This window comes from Lepisma saccharinum, chromosome 3 (assembly GCF_977018435.1).
Source record: "Lepisma saccharinum chromosome 3, izLepSacc3.1, whole genome shotgun sequence".
NCBI lineage: Eukaryota > Metazoa > Arthropoda > Insecta > Zygentoma > Lepismatidae > Lepisma > Lepisma saccharinum.
Window position 1 is genome coordinate 100,555,455 of NC_139231.1, and position 20,432 is coordinate 100,575,886.

The 20,432-nt window shown below is 38.4% G+C and overlaps 1 protein-coding gene across 6 annotated transcripts in view; it reads left to right on the top strand.

Moving 5' to 3' along the window:
* OtopLa (proton channel otopetrin-like a) overlaps nucleotides 1–20,432 on the top strand; it is a 317,850-nt gene that overhangs the window by 30,109 nt on the left and 267,309 nt on the right. The window contains exon 1 of one of the 6 annotated variants that reach the window (XM_083119033.1): nucleotides 17,663–17,858. The exons of the other annotated variants lie outside the window; for them this stretch is intronic. The gene's annotated coding sequence lies outside the window, so the exon portion shown is untranslated. Of the gene's footprint in view, nucleotides 1–17,662; nucleotides 17,859–20,432 lie in introns of those variants that run through there. 6 annotated transcript variants of the gene reach the window in all.

Sequence of the window (20,432 nt, forward strand, 5' to 3'; positions counted from 1 at the left end):
TCAGTGTGCGAAATCCTTAGGTAATGGTGGGAGCGGGGAGGTTTCTTCCCCGCCTCTATGACCGGGCGGTTGATTTGTGATCTTACCACCGAAGGTTCCACGGTTCGAGTCACAGCTTGAGCCTATACATAAAACTAAATGCATCCTATTGATACGCTAGAAACGTATCGATTTGTGTCAGTGGCGGCGATTGGGTTCCAAAACCAGGAGGGCAAAGATATTTTATTCCCCTTTGTAGATAAGGTTTAGCGTAGCTCGGCGGGGGGGGGGGCAAGAGTGGCGAAAAGTGGGGGGCTAACGCTGCTACTGGCCCAAAAGTGTGTTTTATGGCCTCTGCGAAGATATTTTCTATGACTGTAAGTTACAGCAACTATTATTATTATTATTAATATTATTAAGTTTACTGTCTATTTTACATTGATTATCTGTATATAGATATACAGAATATGGAAATTACAAATGTATGTAATTAAAAGAAAACAGCAGTAGTAGTAGTAATAATAGCAAAAATAAAAATTATAGCAATAATAATAATTGTATGACTGCCCCCCTGAGAAAAATTGTGCTGTCGCCCTTGGTAACACCAGAGTGCATCATATCATGCAAGCGAGTATTCTTTATATGTCGAGTTGTACTATTTTGCATCAGTTGACGTACTTTTATGCACCTTCCTGCATCTTTCTCGATGATAAACATTTGGTATGAGTTACAGATAAGAGTATAAACCCTTTTCTGTAGTCTGAGATACAGAGTTTATGCATTATATTGTTTCAGATTATGCATTTGCATTTATATGTATACATATTAATGTGTGTCCTTTGAATTTAATCTAATCACCAATTATCCTGATCATCACGTTTACCAAAATGTGGCAGAAAAAGCTACTTGAATTAAGATAGGAAAAATCGCTAGGGTATTCCTTCGAAAAATACATTAATACACACACACACGCGCGCGCGCGCACACACATACATGTGCGTGTATGTCACTTTCTTCTCTTGTCTTTCTCATTCTATCTTTATCTTTCTCTCCCCCACTCCTCTCTCCTCTTCTCTCTCTTTCTGTCCAAATACAATACGATGCCGAGTATTGTCTCGTCTCGGTACAGTTTCTATAGGTTAATTGCATTTGGAGACATTCGTGAGAGTTCTTTTTATATTTCCTTTGTGACGTACAAATGTACAAAATTGATGTGGATATGCACCATTTGCCTTCAATCAGGTATCATGTCTGAAAATTGTTTTGTGTTATAAACGCCGATCCTCGGTTGCTTTTGTTTTTAGTTTCCATCGCTAGGTGCGCTGTGGTCAAGTACTGTTCAGAGCACCCTTATTTCAAGTATATTTGTACGTCACATGAGTATGCACTTGAATCATATATTTTTAAAGTACGTACTTGGATCTATCAGGAACAATCCAGATTGAATGGTCGTTCATTTCATTGAAGAGGTTTCAGCATCCCGTCGAATACAGTGTATCACAGACTGCACATCATTGTCTCCACGCGAAAATCAGGGGCGTAGCCAGGACTTTTATTTTCGGGCAACCCTTCGATAAAGTGTGTTGGAAAATTGTTAGCGAAAATATTTCTGAAATAAGAACTTTTTGTAGAACTGTCAGTGTGTATATCAATTATGACTAATGTATTCGTAAAACCGGCCTCTGTTGCAGAGTGGTTAGCACAGTAGGGTCTCGGGTTTGTATCCCGGCCTGGGCATGGTTGTTTCTTGTGACTGTCCCTTCATCAGTTTCATTATATCATCGCTCATCCTCATCTTCGCAACTAGCCAAAAGTGGCAGAAATACGAAGTAAAATTATCATTCATGTCATCGTAGAATGCTACTTATGCTGAAATGTGTTAGTGTTCTTCACAGACTATCTGCACAATGTAGTAAAATTCGCGGAAGTACTAATAAATCACTTGAAATGCTAAATTTGCATCATTTCGAAATTTAACATGAATGAAAAATATGTTTAGCAAGTCAGTTATTCCAATTGAAAGCAATTTCGAGTACCAGTTACTTCCCGATATTTTCATTTCTAAAGATAATTTTCCTAGATGTAGGCCATTATATTTCCTGGTCCTTTCAAGTATATCCTCCCACTGAAAAGCACGCAAGAGTCAATCAAACACAATTAATGTCGAACACCCCAAAATCTGCAGGGAAGTCTACTTTTTGGCACATACAGGAGCAGCTAGCTCACTTCGTAGAGCAAAGGCGCGGTATGTCAAAGATCCGGTTTCGAATCCTGCATTTTTCGCTGAAATTTCTATGAAGTCTAGTTTTGTTCCTGTGAAAATTGCATTGGAGAGCAGCGTAATTTGACAAAATTTCGTCAGGGAACAGAGTTCGGTAGGTAGATCCTTGTCTGGCTACGCCGATGGGTTGAATCGCGGTTTCCAACACAAGGTTGCGATATAAATTATGACAAAGGTTATACATAGCCATTGAAGAAAACTCGCGAGTAACTATATGATTATGGACAAATCACATGTCTGTGTTTCCCATGGAAGGTACAGCAAAAGAAACATGACAATTTATTGTAGTTGCTCTTGCAAATATTACTTCTAAACATTATCGTCGCGAATAAGCCTGAAGAAAAAATATGAAGCGCATTTACAATTTTTAAAGAACTAATAATAATAATAACAACAATAATAACCCGCCAGGCATCCGTTTGAGGGCCAGTCCTACCTACTGACTGCCGGCCTCACTCGCTCATGCCTCAGTAGAGGTGGGCCATCATATAACCAGTTACGAGGTGACGTGTAGTCAGCACGACTAACCCACCAGTCGTTCTTGTAGGTTTCCATGACCGAGTTAGGCTACTCATTCGCAGCTCCCCAATTTCCTCATGAGAAATTCTGTATTGCATTAGTCATATCTGCAAGTGATATTCTTGTATCCTTTCCACTAATGGTCTCCCCAGTTTTATGTGTTTGCTTTGGGGGTGTGTGCAAATTTAGAATAGTTAAACTATGCAATTTAACATGCACCACATGTTTTATTCAGTACGTACACATCAGTTGTACCATATTGTACGAGCTGTATGTTCCAGAATAATTGACTCAAGAAAAATACGAAAGCCTTCGCAAAGTCTTAACTCCGGTAACAGAAGCAATGCTGCATTCGCCTCCCTTTTCCCTGTGTTTTCCGTCACGCATTGGTCTGAGAAAATCAATGGAAGCGCCATTAATGCTACTTTGTTTGACAAATGCCGGGATGACATACGCACATACACGGTCTCACAGGCCACCTGTTCGATGTTGATGCGAAATCAATAACCACTCACCCCTTGCAAGTGCATTCCATGTAAAAGGGGCAAACACCTTTCTCTTTACCGTTTTCCCCCACGCGATCGGCTGTGTTCTGCTATGAAGACAAAGGCGCAGCCACTGGGGGGGGGGGGGGGAAGCATGGGTTGAGGTCGAAGCCCTCTCAGATTCTAAAAAAGTTACTATCCTGAAAACAGAATTTTTTACATGCCCGCCCGTAAGCGTTTAAAAAATAAATACAGTGCTTGCACTTGAGTAGTTGGACATTTAAAATGCAAGGATTAAATCGGAAAACTCTTCAAGTGTCGTGACGTCAGCGTCAATACTAGATGACGCAACTTCGTAATTTCACAGAGTGGTTATTGACTAACCTGTATATTGTTTCTGGGGACGTTGATATGAGCGGTATTCTGTGTTCGTTTCTCTTGTATGTGGAATTTTGGCAACTTTAATTGACGAAAGTGCTTCAATACTAATATTATTTCCTGCTTTGGTAGATATAAGTGTGAGAGAAAAAGAAATAGGAAAGGAAAGGAAGTGAACATTAGGGTTTAGACAACCAATTAATGGAAATATTGATAGTTGAATCGGCATGAAACCAGGAGAGAAGAGGGAGGGAAGATGAGAAAAAGAGGGAAATATGTAATCGCCAACAAAGAAATAGTTGTTGAAATTGAAATATATATATATAAATAGCAATAAAGAAAGGAAGATAGACATAGTGAAAACGGGTCAGAAACAAAGGAAGTGCGCGTATGAGAGAGAGAGAGAGAGAGAGAGAGAGAGAGAGAGAGAGAGAGAGAACTGTATGTGGATATAATAATAATAATGATTCCTTTATTTAGCAGGCGAGGTTGAGCTGTAGGCTTACCACCTTACCCTTGTCATGAGCTACACAAGAAAATATAAGTATATATAATATAATAATACATGAATACAGATAGAAATAATGATTTGAACTATAGAGAAATAAAGAATTTCACATATACTTACAATTACTAATATACTCATTATAATAATATTAGTCATAATATAAATGTGAAAGATCAAAAATATTAAAATATAAATGTAAAAAAATATATGAGTAGAGAAAAACTGAGGAAAAAATACAAATGTAAATGTTAACATAAGGTTGCCTTTAATAATAATAGTTTACTTATTTAAAGTACTCAGAACAGTTAAAAATAAAACCTTATACAGCACTATGTCACAAAGAATAATATCAAGGGATTAACTCATAATGGCTTTTACAGTAAACCTCATCTTATACCTAAAGATAATATTTTAAGGGAAGTCATAGTAAAAATCATCGATTAATATTTTTATAAATTCACCACCATTCTTCAAATTTACTGATAATAATGATCTTTTTCTTGTTTTGTATTTTCGAACCTTATATACTATTGTATTTATAAAATATTCACTATCAATCCTGTTTGCAAAATATTTTCTATCGATAGATTAATTTCATATTTCCTTCTTGAGCTCAAGGTTGGTAAATTAAGCATCTCCAACCACTCCATATAATTTAGTGATATGTAACTTTTCTTCATTTTCATACAAAGCAACCTAATAAATAATTTCTGAATTGATTCAATTTTCTCGGTGTGACTATTTGCTGCTACGTTCCATAATTCACTTCCATATTCCACTAATGGACGGACCAACACTATAAAAAGAAATCTAAAAGTTTCCATTCTGTTAAAAAAAATATGAAACCTAAAACCTTTTTAGCTTTTTTACAAACTTCAATTATATGTTCATCAAATAGCAATTTAGAATCAAAAATTATTCCCTAATCCTTATGACTAGAGCAAATAGAAACCTTATGATTTAATAACATATTGAGAAACAATACAATTTGTTTTTCTCGAACATCTCATTAGTTTGCATTTAGCTAAACTAATTTGCATACCATTTATATCACACCATTCTACTACTCTATTAAGATCATCCTGTAATTTTAGAACGTCCGATCCATTTTTAATTTCCCTGAATATTTTTAGATCATCGGCATATAAGTAAATAATAATAATAATAGTAATAATAATAATTTGAAGCAACCCACCATCGTGAGGAAATTGGGGAGCTCCGAGTGAGTGAGCGTAATCCGGTCGAGAAGACCTACTATAACGGCTGGGGATACGTCGGGCTGACAACCCGACTATTCCAATACTGGTTGAAGATCTCCACGCTTAGAGGTGACGAAGGAAAGCGTGGGAGGGAGATCGGCAGTCGGTAGGTATGCCTAGGCCCTTCATGGGCTGTTGCGCAACGGATTATTATTATATTATAATGTTTGTTTACATTTACCTATACCTGCCCATCCTAATTTATGAATATGCACCTCCTGGCAACCCGCTCAAAATTGTCCAGCTCGGCCCCTGAGTTAGCACTCAACCCTGCCTGTATACCAACTGTTATGTGTTTCTGGAAGCACCCCTTGCGGAAACCGCATGGAGTTGGCAACATTGTTTATGCTGCTGAAGAGAAAAGCAGCAAGTCAAGGTCACGGAGAGAAAGAGGAGCGAGTATTTCGGGGGCGAGCATTGTTCACACACAACGTTTTGTAGCGTGTCCTCTTCTCAGTCAAGGCCTGTCCGATCTCTTCCCACGGGGATCGCGACGGTCGACTGAGCCTGGCCACCGGAATATTAGATGTCGTCAGATTCTTCTCTTGGATAAAAACAGTGGACCACTGTTGTCACACCACAGAGCTTACTGGATTACCAAAGATCTTGTAATAAACACTAGATGAAGAGATGGCGCCGATGAAGCCTTGGTAAAATTTCAAAGGTCGACGAATTGTCCCATACCAAACATCACATTCGTGGACTGTTTTCAATACAGTCTTGCGACATAAAGTGAAATTCCCTTTGGCGTAGAGAAATTCAGACAGAAAGAGGAAACCTGAAATTACATGAAGCAAATGGCAAATTTGCAAGAGAATTTGAGGACATTCTGAGCACACACAGCTCATTGAAGTGAAAATACCTTTTGCTTTCTCTCACCCCATAAATTATTCATTGCTAAAAATGAAAAAATAATTTTGCTTGGGAACAATTTATCTTATTACCCAAACTTCATCTAGGTTTCAAAATTACTGGGAAAATACATGTAGTGTAAATGCAATAGTACTTCTGAAAATGGTCATGCATATTTAACACGAAGTATATATTTTGGTTGAAATGTACAATTGTGCCAGTATTCTTCATTATTCCCTCCTTTTAATCCATTTTATCGATCCTGATACATTTACGAATTACCTTTTCTGAGTTTGTGGAAATAATAGAAATAATTCGACTGAATTGAATTATCCATTTAAGTCCACTTTATGCACAGATATGCGCATTTCTTCGATTTCTTCCTGGTTCTCTTTCTTATTTTCATGCCCCTTCTTATCATTCTTGTTATGTATTTTTATTCGTGATTTTTCTTTTGTCAATTTTTATACCGTTACCACGTATTTCCGTTTATATTTTATCTTAATTTTATTAGTTAACATTCAATCAATATCGTTCTGACTGGCCGGCCCCCGTGGTGGGGTGGTTAGCACATCCCGCTACGACGCTAGGGGTCCCGGTTTCGAATCCCAGCCTCGAATCATATCATCACTCATGCCCATCTTCGCAATTAGCCAAAAAAGTGACACAAAAGCGAAGTAAAATAAACTAAATCAATTAAAATCAGTCAAATCTATGAATGGTAGTACATATCCCTCGCAATCGACAGGTCAATAAGTTATGGTTTTTTGTGAGTTACACGGAATTATATATTATTTGTGTAAGAACTTCTCTGTCACTTTCTCGTAACTTGTATTTATTTCTCCTGTCCGGTTGGTTTCTTAAATATTTGTCCATATCTTTTCTACTTTTTTCATTTCTTTTCCCTGTTTCTTATGTTTGTGTTTGTATTTTTTCGTATTCGTCTTTCGCACAGCTTTTCGCGTGCGCCAGAAGAAAAAGTAAAAAAAAAGAAAAGTGAACACGAAGACAGTAACATTTTTAAGCTCCCTCGAAAATTTGACGATTCAAGAGACGTTCCTTATCCCATCTACCAGTTTGGCAACATTCCCCACATATTTTCCTTTACGCACTTCAGTGTGTTGCGTCTGACGTGACGATATGAGCACGGACGTCGGGAATACGCCTCAAATCCCCCCACAATGCATCACGAAACTCGCCAAGCGTCGCGGTTTTCTGGCAATAATCCATTATTGCCCTGGTGTAAGCAAGCAATCCTCTTTCCCTCTTGCAATGTACGCCCCCCTCCCCAACCACCCTCCTCTTGCCATTCTGCCAGCGACGTCCGCTTGGATTCACAGAAGCCGATCAACCAGGAAAATCTTTTGTGTCGTGTTCTAAGCTTAGAGCGGCATGCTACGAATCAACGAACATCCCAGATTTTTTTTTTAGTTCACGTCAAATTTAGTTTACCTTCTATTTTCCCCACGTGTAGAAGGGGGACAGTTTTCATCAAATTGTTATTTTGCGTTATTTACCAAAGTGTCATTTTGGACGCAACAAAATAATTTTCGTTGAAAGCAATGTTGCCTTTCGCAAGTAAAATGGGAAATTATCTACCTATATTTGAAGACTAAAAAAAACGAAGCTACTGACCGTAGCCAGTACAACCACTCGCCACTTGACCTTAGCTTAATGACAGAACACGTGTCTCTTGATTGATTGGTTTGGTTTATTTTACTTTGCTTTCCTCTGCCACTTTTGGCTATTCGCGAAGATGGGGGATGAGTGATGACATGATGGGATTGATGAAGGACACTCACAAAGAACATCGATGCCCAGGCCGAGATTCGAACCCGAGACCTCTGGCCTTGTAGCACGATGTACTAACAATTCTGCCACGTAGGCAATGTCTCTAGTATACATGTTCACGAAATTAACTTTGGTGACCATATGGTCCTTGTTTCACTGGTTAATATGCACAGCAGTTGTACTGTGCCACTACAAAAGAAGTTTTCATTTACACCAAAGCGTTAACTTTTTTATTGAATTATATCTTGTTCAAGTTGACTGAGAAGACTGGTGGAGAGTTCTCGGTGAGGAAGCCATGTTCGTTTACAACTGCTAGTTAACTTGCTGACCACTGGTTAAAGCACAGGTTAAGATTACTGCCACGTAATCCCCAGTTAAGTATATAACCGATGATATTGAAATTGCCGTAACTTCTGGTTATTTGTCTAACTGGACTTTAACCCTACATTGTAAGACGACCTTAAAATATCTAAATCTCGTTCGAAATTTGGTAAAGTACAATGTATAATGCATGATATTCAAAAACCAAAACCAAAAATATATTTTTCTGCAAGCACCATGGAAAAGGAAAGCTGTCTTACTTTGAGCAAAGCAGATTGATCAATGATCATCGTCATCTGAGCTTGTCGAGTTGAGTCTCTCGCCAACGAAAGTTCTGGATTCGAGTCCCAACCAGGCTATTGGTACTTCTTTGTGCTTGTTCTTCCATTTATTTAATCAAATCAGCGTCGTGATTGACTTAAAGAGAAATAAATGGGATGTTCATAGTTAATTTAATTTTAAGCCCATACCTAGTAATCAAGGGGTCCCGTGTGGAGGCAAATTGCACGTTGGTTTGGATCCCACTTTAATCTGTAGGTCCAGTCCCGATTAGCTTATAACTCATAATTTTAAGTACACTTTCTGCTCAGAGAGGCCAATCGAAACCAGCCCTGCAGTTGAAAGCGGAATCCGAGACACTGTGCCATGTGCTTCTACCTGGAATCGAACCCTAATTTGGATAAAGTGCTTGCTGTAGTTGCCCCATGACCGGCAATTTCAGGCCTCGTTTGCCATGAGGAGGGATCACGTGACTGGAAAAGAAAAACTGCATGGAACTTGAAGGTTCGCAAGTCTGCTCAGTGAATCATAGTCCATTGGCTGCTTCTGCAATGTTTATTTTCCTGTCAGCTCCTCAACGTCATCCTTCGGAATCATTAGGGTTTTTCGTCTTGTTTTCGCAAGTGTTGGAGGACTAATGAATAACTCCAGTGTGCAACACCATCGACCTACGCCGTCGTCTGCAGCGTTGCTTGGCGCCAAGGTTAGCCCAAGATTCATTTTAGAGGATTCACGCTATTTGACGTGTGAATCAGTCACAGATAAGTAACGCAATTTTTTCGTCCGGGTAGTTGTAGAGGCGTGAGGTATGACCCTCCCTTCCCCCGAGCCAAGTGTGGATATTTCATCTATTTGTCGGTTCTTCTACACTGGAGAATGGCATTTCAATCCTGAATTATGCGAACCTCGTATTTTGCATTCTATATCTGAACACCTAATCTTTGATTCCATATCCGAACACCGAATCTTTGATTCCATATCCGAACACCGAATCTTTGATTCCATATCCGAACACCGAATCTTTGATTCCATATCCGAACACCAAATCTATGATTCCATATCGGAACACCAAATCTTTGATTCCACATGCGAACATCTAAATCTTTGATTCAATTATTTTACGTAGCAAGAGCTACATAAAATGAATAACAATCACAATACAAGTATAAAATGATTTAATATCACCGAGGACGTGTGGAATCTCTTGTAGCATATAAAGATTATGCAGTTGGTGCCATAAAGAAAGTTCAAACTTTTATTTTCCCCACCACGTTACTTTTTGTTTTTAATTCAAACGATGTTTCTAAATTGGCGCAAACGTCGGGAAAAAAAACAAATAAAAAAAACTATTCCATAAAGACAACTAAGGCTCTGTCCGAAAGGTACAAAGTACAGACTTGAAGAATGGTCTTGGCGGAAGTGACGTCACCTAGTACAGTTCGAAAGCGCCAAGAACAGAAGTACGCAAGTCCACAGCTCGCAGTGCAGATGGTTGGTGACTAGGTCACGTGGTTTCCGCACTCGTTGTTCATTTGTTTAAAATCACGGAGATAGAAAGCCAGCAGCACAGGTAGATATATGTTATTGGCCAACAAGGTGTTGGTTATAGTTCTTCTAATGTGTGGAAATGTATGTGTACGAGTATTTGAAAATGCTATTATGTGATTTCTATGGACGTGGCCGCGGTGGCTCAGTGTAGCAAAAATCCTCCCGTTGCGGCAACTGGATATTAATAAGCTCAAGAGTGCTGTAAACTGGTTTGTCTGGAACGGTCAAATCTTGCGTGTAAATCACGCAACGCTTTGTTTATCCTATGCAGAAGGGGGAATGAACCTTGTAAACGTGGAATATAAAAGCCAGGCTCTACGTATTGAAGCTGATGTAACGACACTGATTCAACACCCTAACAGCCTCACTAGTAAAGTTCTGAGAAACGCCTTGGACAACATTCAATTGGAGGCCCCCATTGATGTTACAAGACTTCCGGACAGACTATGGTATTTTAAGAATTCCATAGTGGACATCAGTTACGCTTTAATACAATCTCCTATCCTTCCAACGCAAGAGACGTCGAAAATATATAGAAGAATGTGTGCACTATCACAAAAACAGTGTAAAATTGTAGATTGGAATCCAAGAGTCAATTGGCGAGAAGTATGGAATAATATACAGGTACGCCACCTTACGTTAAGAGTCATTGATTGATTTAGTTTATTTTACTTCGCGTTTTGTACCTCTTGGCTAATTTGCGAAGATGGGGATGAGTGATGAAATGATGAAATTGATGAATGGACATTCACAAACAACCAAGCCCGAGCGGGATTCGAACCCGGGACCCTTGTCCTCGCAGCGCGATGTGCTAACCACTTTATATATATATATATATATATATATATATATATATATATAAAGGAAAGCCCCTATGCGGAAGCTTCCCCCATCATACTTCATTCACTCACATAATTTCATTCATATTTCAATTTCAGGACTTTTCAGGACAGACAATCACAAACATCCATGTCCGAGTCAGGCTTCGAACCCGGGACCCCTGGCGTCGTAGCGCGATGTGCTAACCACTCCGCCACAGGGTCCGGCTCGTTATGAGTCAGATCAGCGTGGTATATCATTGTACACCAAATATTCATTACTGGAGTTAAACTTTATGAAATAAAATTCTTAGGAATACGTAAGAAGCTTGTTAGTATGATAAAAGTATGCACCAGTGAAACAGAAAGTAAAATTCGTGTGGGTAATAATGTGTCTGACAAATTTACGATTCATGATGGTTTAAAACAAGGAGATGCATTATCTCCATTGCTCTTTAATTTTGCCTTAGAATATGTTGTTAGGAAGGTAAAAAAAACTAAAGAAGGACTAAAATTAAATAGTATGACTCAGTTGTTAGCATATGCAGATGATGTAGATTTATTAGGGGATGATATAAATACAATTAAGAATAATGCTAAAATATTTTTCAAAACTGCTAAAGAGATAGGTTTGGAAGTTAACAAAGAGAAAACTAAATATATGCTTACAGGCCGAAACCAAGTGTTAGGTAATAATCAAAATCTAATTATTGATAACAACTCGTTTGAACCAGTTTCCAAATTCAAATACTTAGGAGTAATATTAACAAATGAAAATTATATTAAAGAGGAAATAAAAAGCAGGCTTAATTCAGGAAATGCATGTTACTTCTCTCTTCATAAACTTTTGTCTTCTCATTTAGTATCTAAGAAACTAAAAGTTAAAATATACAAAACAGTAATTTTACCTGTAGTATTATATGGATGTGAAACTTGGTCCCTTACATTGAAAGAGGAACATAAATTGAGAGTATTTGAAAATAAGATCCTTAGGAAAATCTTTGGACCTAAAAGGGATGAGGAGACAGGTGAGTGGAGAAGGTTACATAATTTAGAACGACATAATTTGTATTCATGTCCAGATATTATTAGAATAATTAAATCAAGAAGACTTAGGTGGGCAGGCCATATGGCACGAATGGGAGAGGGAAGAGGAGTTTACAGGATTCTTGTTGGGAAACCTGATGGTAAGAGACCTGTAGGAAGGCCAAGACGAAGATGGAGGGACAACGTTGAGATGGACCTAAAGGAAATCGGTAGGGATGGAAAAGAGTATGTAGATCTTGCTCAAGATAGGGACAGATGGAAGGCCTGTGTTGCTGCAGGCATGAACCTTCGGGTTTAAGAAGGCTTGAGAGTTAGTTAGTTAGAAATAAAATTAGTAAATACTCCAATGTGTGCTACATGTAATGTACAAGATAATTTAGTGCATAAGCTTAGTGAATGTCAAATAATCCAAAAATCGTGGATATATATCAAAAACTTGTGAGTACAATTTGTCGTACATCCGAACGTAACATTTCAGTAGATATTCTTTTGTATCCTTCCTTTGCATATTATCCAAGAACAAAACGTCACAGTGTACAATGGCCATATATAGGCAACAAGATTTTCACACCCAATTTGTCAATCACCTGCACAGGAATACCAAATGATCCCTCGTTGTAAAAGATATATGTTATATGCAAATTTCCTAAATGTAATGTTCACTTTATAATGACCTGAAATGTATAACATGCACAATAATATGTAATAGTTTCAAATAAATAATAAAAAAAAAGTCGCTTGCTCCCGGAACAGCTGGGAGTCTCCCAGAATTGAACTCTTTCTCCTGGTCTCCTTGACAAAATTTATTATCTCTTGGAATGACGAGACGTAGTATTATATTTTTTATTATAGCTATATGGCCGCGGTGGCTCAGTCTGTAATGCGTCTAACTATCATGCTAAAGGTCCCGTTTTCAATCCCTGGCCGGTTCAAATCCGGGAACTTTTCTAACGTGGGAAGCGGCCCCGCCGCCCACCCAGCGTCGAATAACATGGGTACCTGGGGAAAACCCTGGGGGTTAAAGGCGTCAGGGGCGTGATGATGATCACATCACCCCCACTCACGACCGGATCAAGAAAATGTGGGGCGTTACCCCCACATCCCCTATACCCCTTCATGGCGTGGTGCTAAGCACAGGGGAGCACTTTTCCTTTTACCTTTTATGTGATTTCTATGGTGAAAAAACAAGTGTTTAAATGGCGAGGAAAACAACGAGTACTCAGTTTTATCTACTGATCGTATTTGGCACTGCAGTCGAAGTGCAATTCGAAAGACTTTCACTTCCAGTCCACGACTTGAAGACCGCACTCCAAGACCATACTCGAAAGATGCTCGCTTCAAGTAGGGTCTTGCACCTTTCGGACACGGCCTTAATCTGGAATTATTTTTAATCCGCAAAGAGAAGAACTAGAGTGACGTAGAAAACAAAAGTTCCATCCAGTGCAGCTTCCTTTTTCAATTTTCCCTCTCATTCCGACCGCATGCAGCGGATGAGGACACAGCTTTCGGCACGAACATTGTCTATACACGTTTGACGCTCATCAGGGTTGCCAGGGTCCTACAACAGTTAAGACATTCCATTCCTACGTTTTATTCGAGCGTGGCATTTCAAGTCAATCCCATGGCCAACATTAAATGAATTTGTTTAAAAATAATGCAACGTAAAATAACGATTGAAACCGAGGATTTGAGTTTTTTTAAGTCCCTTTATGCACAGTAAGGCTAATCGGAACTTGACCTACAGTTTAAAGTGGGATTCGAACCACTATGTGCCTCCACCGGGTATCGAACCCTGCATCCCTTGATTACAACGTGACGACGTTACCGGGGAGGCAGAAACCGACGGTTTATTTCCTACGCCTAGCTCGCAATTCGAAGCCAGGAAGCTTGTGGCACCACACAAATTCAGGATTTTTAACGTTTTTTTTGTTTTAGACTAAATGTTCTAGTGAAAAATAAAGGTAACGTACTGCAAAAATACGTATTTATGTTCATTCAAAATGTTAAAGCAATTCTGGTAAAATAACTAAACGTTTTTATACGATGTTTATCTCTTGGCATATGAGTCACACGCAGTCTTGTGTTCACACACACATAAGTAAATACATTCGCACGTGTTTGTGTGTGTATATAAGTTTGCATTTATTTACGTATCCTGAGTACTTAAAAATAAATTGTCCTTATTGTATACGGTACGGTATGATCATTCTTGCATTTTATTTTAACAAATCAGACATCAGGGCATGAGCGTTCTTTAGGAGTGTCCCTTCATCATTTTTATCAAATCATCACCCACCCTCTTTGTTGCGCTTAGCCAAAAGTGACAGAAAAGGGACATAAAATAACCTAATTCAATTAGTCATCAAATCAGAAATTTCATTTAAGGAATTTAAAATCGAGCAAAGTAAACATGTAAATAGGCCAATCACCTTTCACCCCCGCGCCCTCTTGGCTCCCACACCGCGTAAGGCGATAGAATGGGTTCGTTCGTGGTCTTCAATGAATGTAGGCCTCAGCCAACACCCAACTGGAGTCACCGAGTCAAAAGAAGATCGTGACAGCATTCAATCAGAAGTTCAATCAATTACATTTGAGCACCCGGTGGAGACACGTAGTGGTTCGGATCCCACTTTAAACTGTAGGTCCAGTCCCGATTAGCCTTACTGTGCATAAAGTGGACTTAAAACACCAACTCAATCAATCAATCAATTACATTTGAGCAATTACTTGCAAGGAACAAGACACCAGGTTAACTTTGCGAATGGCATTATTATTATTATTAGTTCTTTCTCCGCGTATATTTTCTCGTAAAGGAAGTTTATACGTCACCTGTTAAAAATACACATGTCCTCTCAAGGAGAGCTACATAGTTCCACATCTCGAGAGCACTCGTAAACAAAAGGCGATCGTACAAAACAATTGGGCCGTGAGCTGCTTCTGAACTCCGAGTTATCTTCCTTTCGTAACCACATTCAAGCGATGAGAATATATTTTACATTCTCTGTGCATTTTAGTTGCTGTCTATCAAGTGTCGTTAACCTTATTGGTCATTATGATAATTGGGTATCGTCGCACCAATGCCAAAACCACATATTTGCGAAGCCTTGTTTTTGGAATAAATGCATTTTAATATTCAAGATCCCGATAAAAAAAAAAAAAAAACACATTGGATTAATGTTGTCATCGGTGAAATGCATATGTATTTACTTATGGTTGTTTATTGGGTCACACAAGTTAGCATAGGAATCTATCAACAGAAAGTAGTCAGATATTGCACTAGGTGAAAAAAATCAAAATTTGCATAGTCGTGGCTTTGGCATTAGTACAACAGTATTATAAGTTATATCACAGATATATACTATAAAACGTTTATCTGTGGTTGTATATAAGTATATTACATCCGAAAATCTGTTTGACCAATCACGATGATGAGGATTGGTGATGAAAATATGAATTTGATGAAAAACGCCAATGTCCTGGCCGGGACTCGAACCCCGGAACTTCGATTACGACATTGAAAGACAACCACTTAAGCTAGCTCCGCCATCGAACCGGTCATTAACGCAAACAAGTTTTCTTAATGACTTTTTTTTGTCTCGTTTCGACGTTTACGGGCCTCTGGAAACAGAAGTTTATCCTCAATGTATATGCAACCACGCAATACAGCTTTACAATTTCCATTGTGATTGTAACTTTGAAATTACTGTACACAAAATATACAACGTATCTGTAAATAATCAGGTAGATATTTGTTCGGTATGTCTGGAGAAGTCGTAGGGAAACGGGAATTCGGTTGGAGTACTTTTTTCAAATCCTACTAAAGTCTCGAAGGATAAGTAGAGTGTCGAACACTAGACCTCGGCCTCGTCCTGGATTTGCATTAATCTCTCTCGTTCTCGGTCTCCGTACCATTCATATTGCCGAGTGAACTGCACTAGTTGCTGTAATGAGTCATCCCGCTGCTGTCACAACAGGACATACAATAGCTATATTCCGGATTATTCAAAATTCTGTTGAAATGCACATGTTCCCATCGAATTCATATTAACGATTTTAGTGTTCATGCGTACACACACACACACACCCACCATCACGCACACACACGAGCCGACCTCCGTGGCCGAGTGGTTAGCACTGCGCACTACGATGCCAGGGGTACCGCCTTCGAATTCCGGCCTGCGCATGAGTGTTCTTTGTGAGTGTCTCTTCATGAGTTTCATATCATTACTCATCTTCGCGATTAGCCTAAAGTAGCAAAAGAGCGAAGTAAAGTAAACCACATCATCAATCAATCAACCAAACAAAATAGCGTAGTAGTTAACTCTGTCACTTTGCTTTTAAGGGGAGTTACGGGTTCGCGTCCTATGATGGATCCCACTTTAAACTAAAAACAGTAATAATGATGTTATATTTTAATGATAAAATATGTTTTTAAAAACGCAAGGCACGGGGGTCTTGACCCACCCTGGACCCCCTTCTAGGATGTGATGACTACTCGCAACTGAGGTGAGGTGATAATATAATGAGCACTGAACAGATTTATATGTAAATACATATCGTCATATGATGCTAAAATCAATGTTATTTTGTATTATCTTCGCAAATTGTGGCATGTAAGCTCGAAAAAAGTCATATTTTTACATATATTAGCTTTTAGCACATATTTCATATATTTTAGTTATTTTTACATATAATTTCCATTTTTTTAAAATATTTTCCGACATATATTCCATATTCATGCCATTACCATATTTTTCCTCCTTGCGTTAAATACCACAGGTTTACAGTTCATCTGTATTCTGTTCGCTTTGTATTCTCTGTTTATTTTAATTCTAGACATTAAACAATGAATCTGATATTCTAACATTCTTAAGCCGGCCTCCGTGGCAGAGTGGTCGTCAGCACATCGCGCTGCGACGCCAGGGGTCCTGGGTTCGAATCCCGGCCTGGGCAAGGACGTTTGTGAGTGTCCATTCATCAATTTCATTATATCATCACTCATCCCCATCTTCGCAAATTAGGCAAAAGTGGCACAAAAAGCGAAGTAGAATAAAGCAAATCAATCAATCAAATCTAACATTTTTAAGAACAATAGAGAATACTTTTGCGGTAAAATCTATTACATATTTTAAATATTCTTCCACTTCTTCATGTGGCATTGAACACAGTTTCCGTCACTATAAATCTTATTTAAGAAGATTCATTTTTCAGCACTTCAAAAGAAAATTTCGTAATCCTTTGCTTTGATAGGGAAAAAAATATAGCACGTTTGTATTTGAATTTTCTTACTATTGCCGTCATGTAAAGATTTAAGCCTAATGCTTTTTATTTAGCTATGTGAGCCTTTTGTGAAAATTGCCATTTTTCACAACTATAATTCCATATTTAATTCCACATTTTGATTAAAATAAATAAATATATATTTACATATGTAACGCTTTTCTTGGTACATATAATTATAAGCACGTGTATACTGCTTGCGGTTGTGATAAAAGTCTGCACCTGGCAACCCTGCATCCAGGCCTCCCACCCTGCAGGTTTCGTCCATTTCCGTGGCTCGTCGTGAGAGCGTCACCCTTAGGCCTAACCTGGCGAATGCAGCGGCGGAGCAGCGCGATCTAGAAGTGGCAAGTGTTGACCTGCAGACGGTGCGATTCGTGCGTCTTGTGATTCGAAGCAAAACTGCGTGCTTTGCGTGTCTCGGACGACGTGCGTGATCATGGACGTCTCGCGTGGTGACCGTTTCCGGTGAACAGTGGCTGGAAGTTCTCCCTCTTCCGGTTTATAAGCAAGGTGAGTTTTGTCCACATACGTGAAAACTAGGTCACTGTGGCAGGGAAACATCCCCCTTGAGGTCCTGTGTTTGTAAACATTCCCCCCTTCTCCCACCCCCTCCCCGTTTTGCCGAAAGTTATGGTCGAAGCGGGCTCCGTACCTGCTGAATGAAAACGTACTTTTTTTTGTGAAACATCTGTTTCGGAGAGATACGTTTCGATTGATTGTTTAGATCTTACGTCACGAATCGTCTGTTATTTCTGTTCCCTTCGCAACAACCATATTTAACTTACATTCGCGTTTTCTTCATGTTTCATTGCTATAAAGGCGTCTAAATGGCTTAAAACGTACAAAAAGCATTCATAGGTGAATTTTCAGCAATGTAGTTCCTAATTTACTAAGAATACACGAATGTTAAGAAATCAAGTACAAAATAGGCGCTCTTGGAAACACTGATAAGGATGATATAAACTTATTAATTTTAGACGAACCTTATGAACGCTACCAAAATCCAATAGGGTCCAAACACGGAAATAGGGGACGAATTAGAGGTTTGGGTGGCAAATAGATAAAAATGTTGGTAGCATACACTGTTGAAACAACGTATCTACCGAGAATTGTCAGGAAATCCTTCAAGGTTTTCGTCAGTTTTTGTAAACCAATGTTAAACAATCATTCCCGTGTTTTTGTGGTCCTTCATTTTTTATTAACCCTGTTTTACATTGGATTATGGGGACATCATGAATAATAAAATATGCTTCAGTACAGTGGGAAGCACAAGTATTGCTCGGCAAATTGTTCATGAGTATTTTCATTAATTTTTTGCATGTCATGTACGCTGGTGAAGAGGTTGTCAGAAGCTTGTATGGCCTTTTTTTTCAATTCTTGAAGCTCTCATTGAGTATAACAAACAGAATAAACATGTTGTGGACAATTTGTTTGGTAATACTTGTGCATCCCACTCTACAATGATATTTCTGATTTCACCATTTGCCCGGAGAGACGCAAGAATAAATTGGAAACTTGATATCCGAGTTATGAATTCATTAGTTTGAACCTCAAACAGGTTTTCTGGCATTACAACACAAAGCGCCAATCTATCATTTAAAATATAAGTATCTTACAAACCCATGTGCTTGAGAACAAGCAACAATAACAATATTATGAAATTCAAGATTGTAATGGATTTTTCGAGCATTTGGCTATTTTTGCACTGTGATTGAATCAGTAAATATATATATTTTTTTCTGGAGCTGTTTGCTATTTCATGAAAACGGTTTGGATAATATACACATTTCTATCTGGAAATGTTGAGGGAACGTTAACAGCACCACGTTCCCATTGCTCTTCCATATGCAGCATGCATGCACACATTGATCATGTGTACGTACACTCGCCTCAATTAGTACTCCGGCAATTTGTTTCTTTATACAGCATATTTGCAGAAGATACAATTCAACATACAATTGTATCAATATACGCTGTATAAAACACAACTTTTTACTAACTTCGTTGACCCTGTACAGTGGGATCCATGAGTATTACCGTGCAAATTGTCCATGACTATTTTCATTAATTCTTCTCTTACATCCTATGTGTTTTTAAGAGATGGATTTTTTATGTATGCTGGTGCAGAAGTTGTCAACAGCTTGTTTTGATTTTTTTCTTAATTCTTGAAGCTCTTATTGGGCCAAATGAAGTTCACCAACATGGTGATGGACAATTTGCACGATAATACTCATGGATCCCACTGTACAAGATGCCCGTACGTAACTTCGGCTCCAAACACCAGAAATCAACCACGAGTTATCTCTATGACAAATTTGACACTGGAAGCTAAAGGGAAGATAATTTTGCTGGAATCTTTACCGTTGTAAGGAAATAAAGTCAAATTTTGTCAACACACACAAAAGCGCACCAATACATTATATTTTATTCTGCTCCTTATATCCTTTATAATCATGACAACGGATTATTATTATTTTTTTCATTATTCTATCAGTGTAGTACCATTGATACATTCTCGTAATTTTATCACTGCAATATTCCGTAAAGTTATTCGAAAACGTGTACTCGTTTTCAGAATTAAATATTACAAGAAAGGTTGCCTTTTTGCTAATACTCTCGATTATTGTATTGGAGGAATGTGATAGACATTCGACAGAAGACAACTGGCTCACTTTAGTAATACATAAACTCCGAATTCAGTGAATGCTACATACTACATACCCCGTATGTTCTTTTCAGTTTTCAAAGAAAGAACACAATTTTTACAAAAACAGGAAAATACGAACATGAGGCTCGGTAGTATTCACTAGATGCCTCTCGGGGTATAGAAAACTCTTCGTCAAGTTCTAAATAAAAACCTATCTATGTTTTAAGAAATTTAAATAAATTTATTTCTCTCCTTAACACAAACTATAATTAATCTGTACAACACGTAACTTTTGTCCTAAATATCATCTTTGCACAATTCAACTAAGAAAATCCCATTGTAATCGCCACAGAAACTTACTTCTCTGCCGAGACTCTAGAACGTGAACATTTTATGACGTCATCACAGCTAGGCCAAATAAAAAAAGAAGCTAAGTT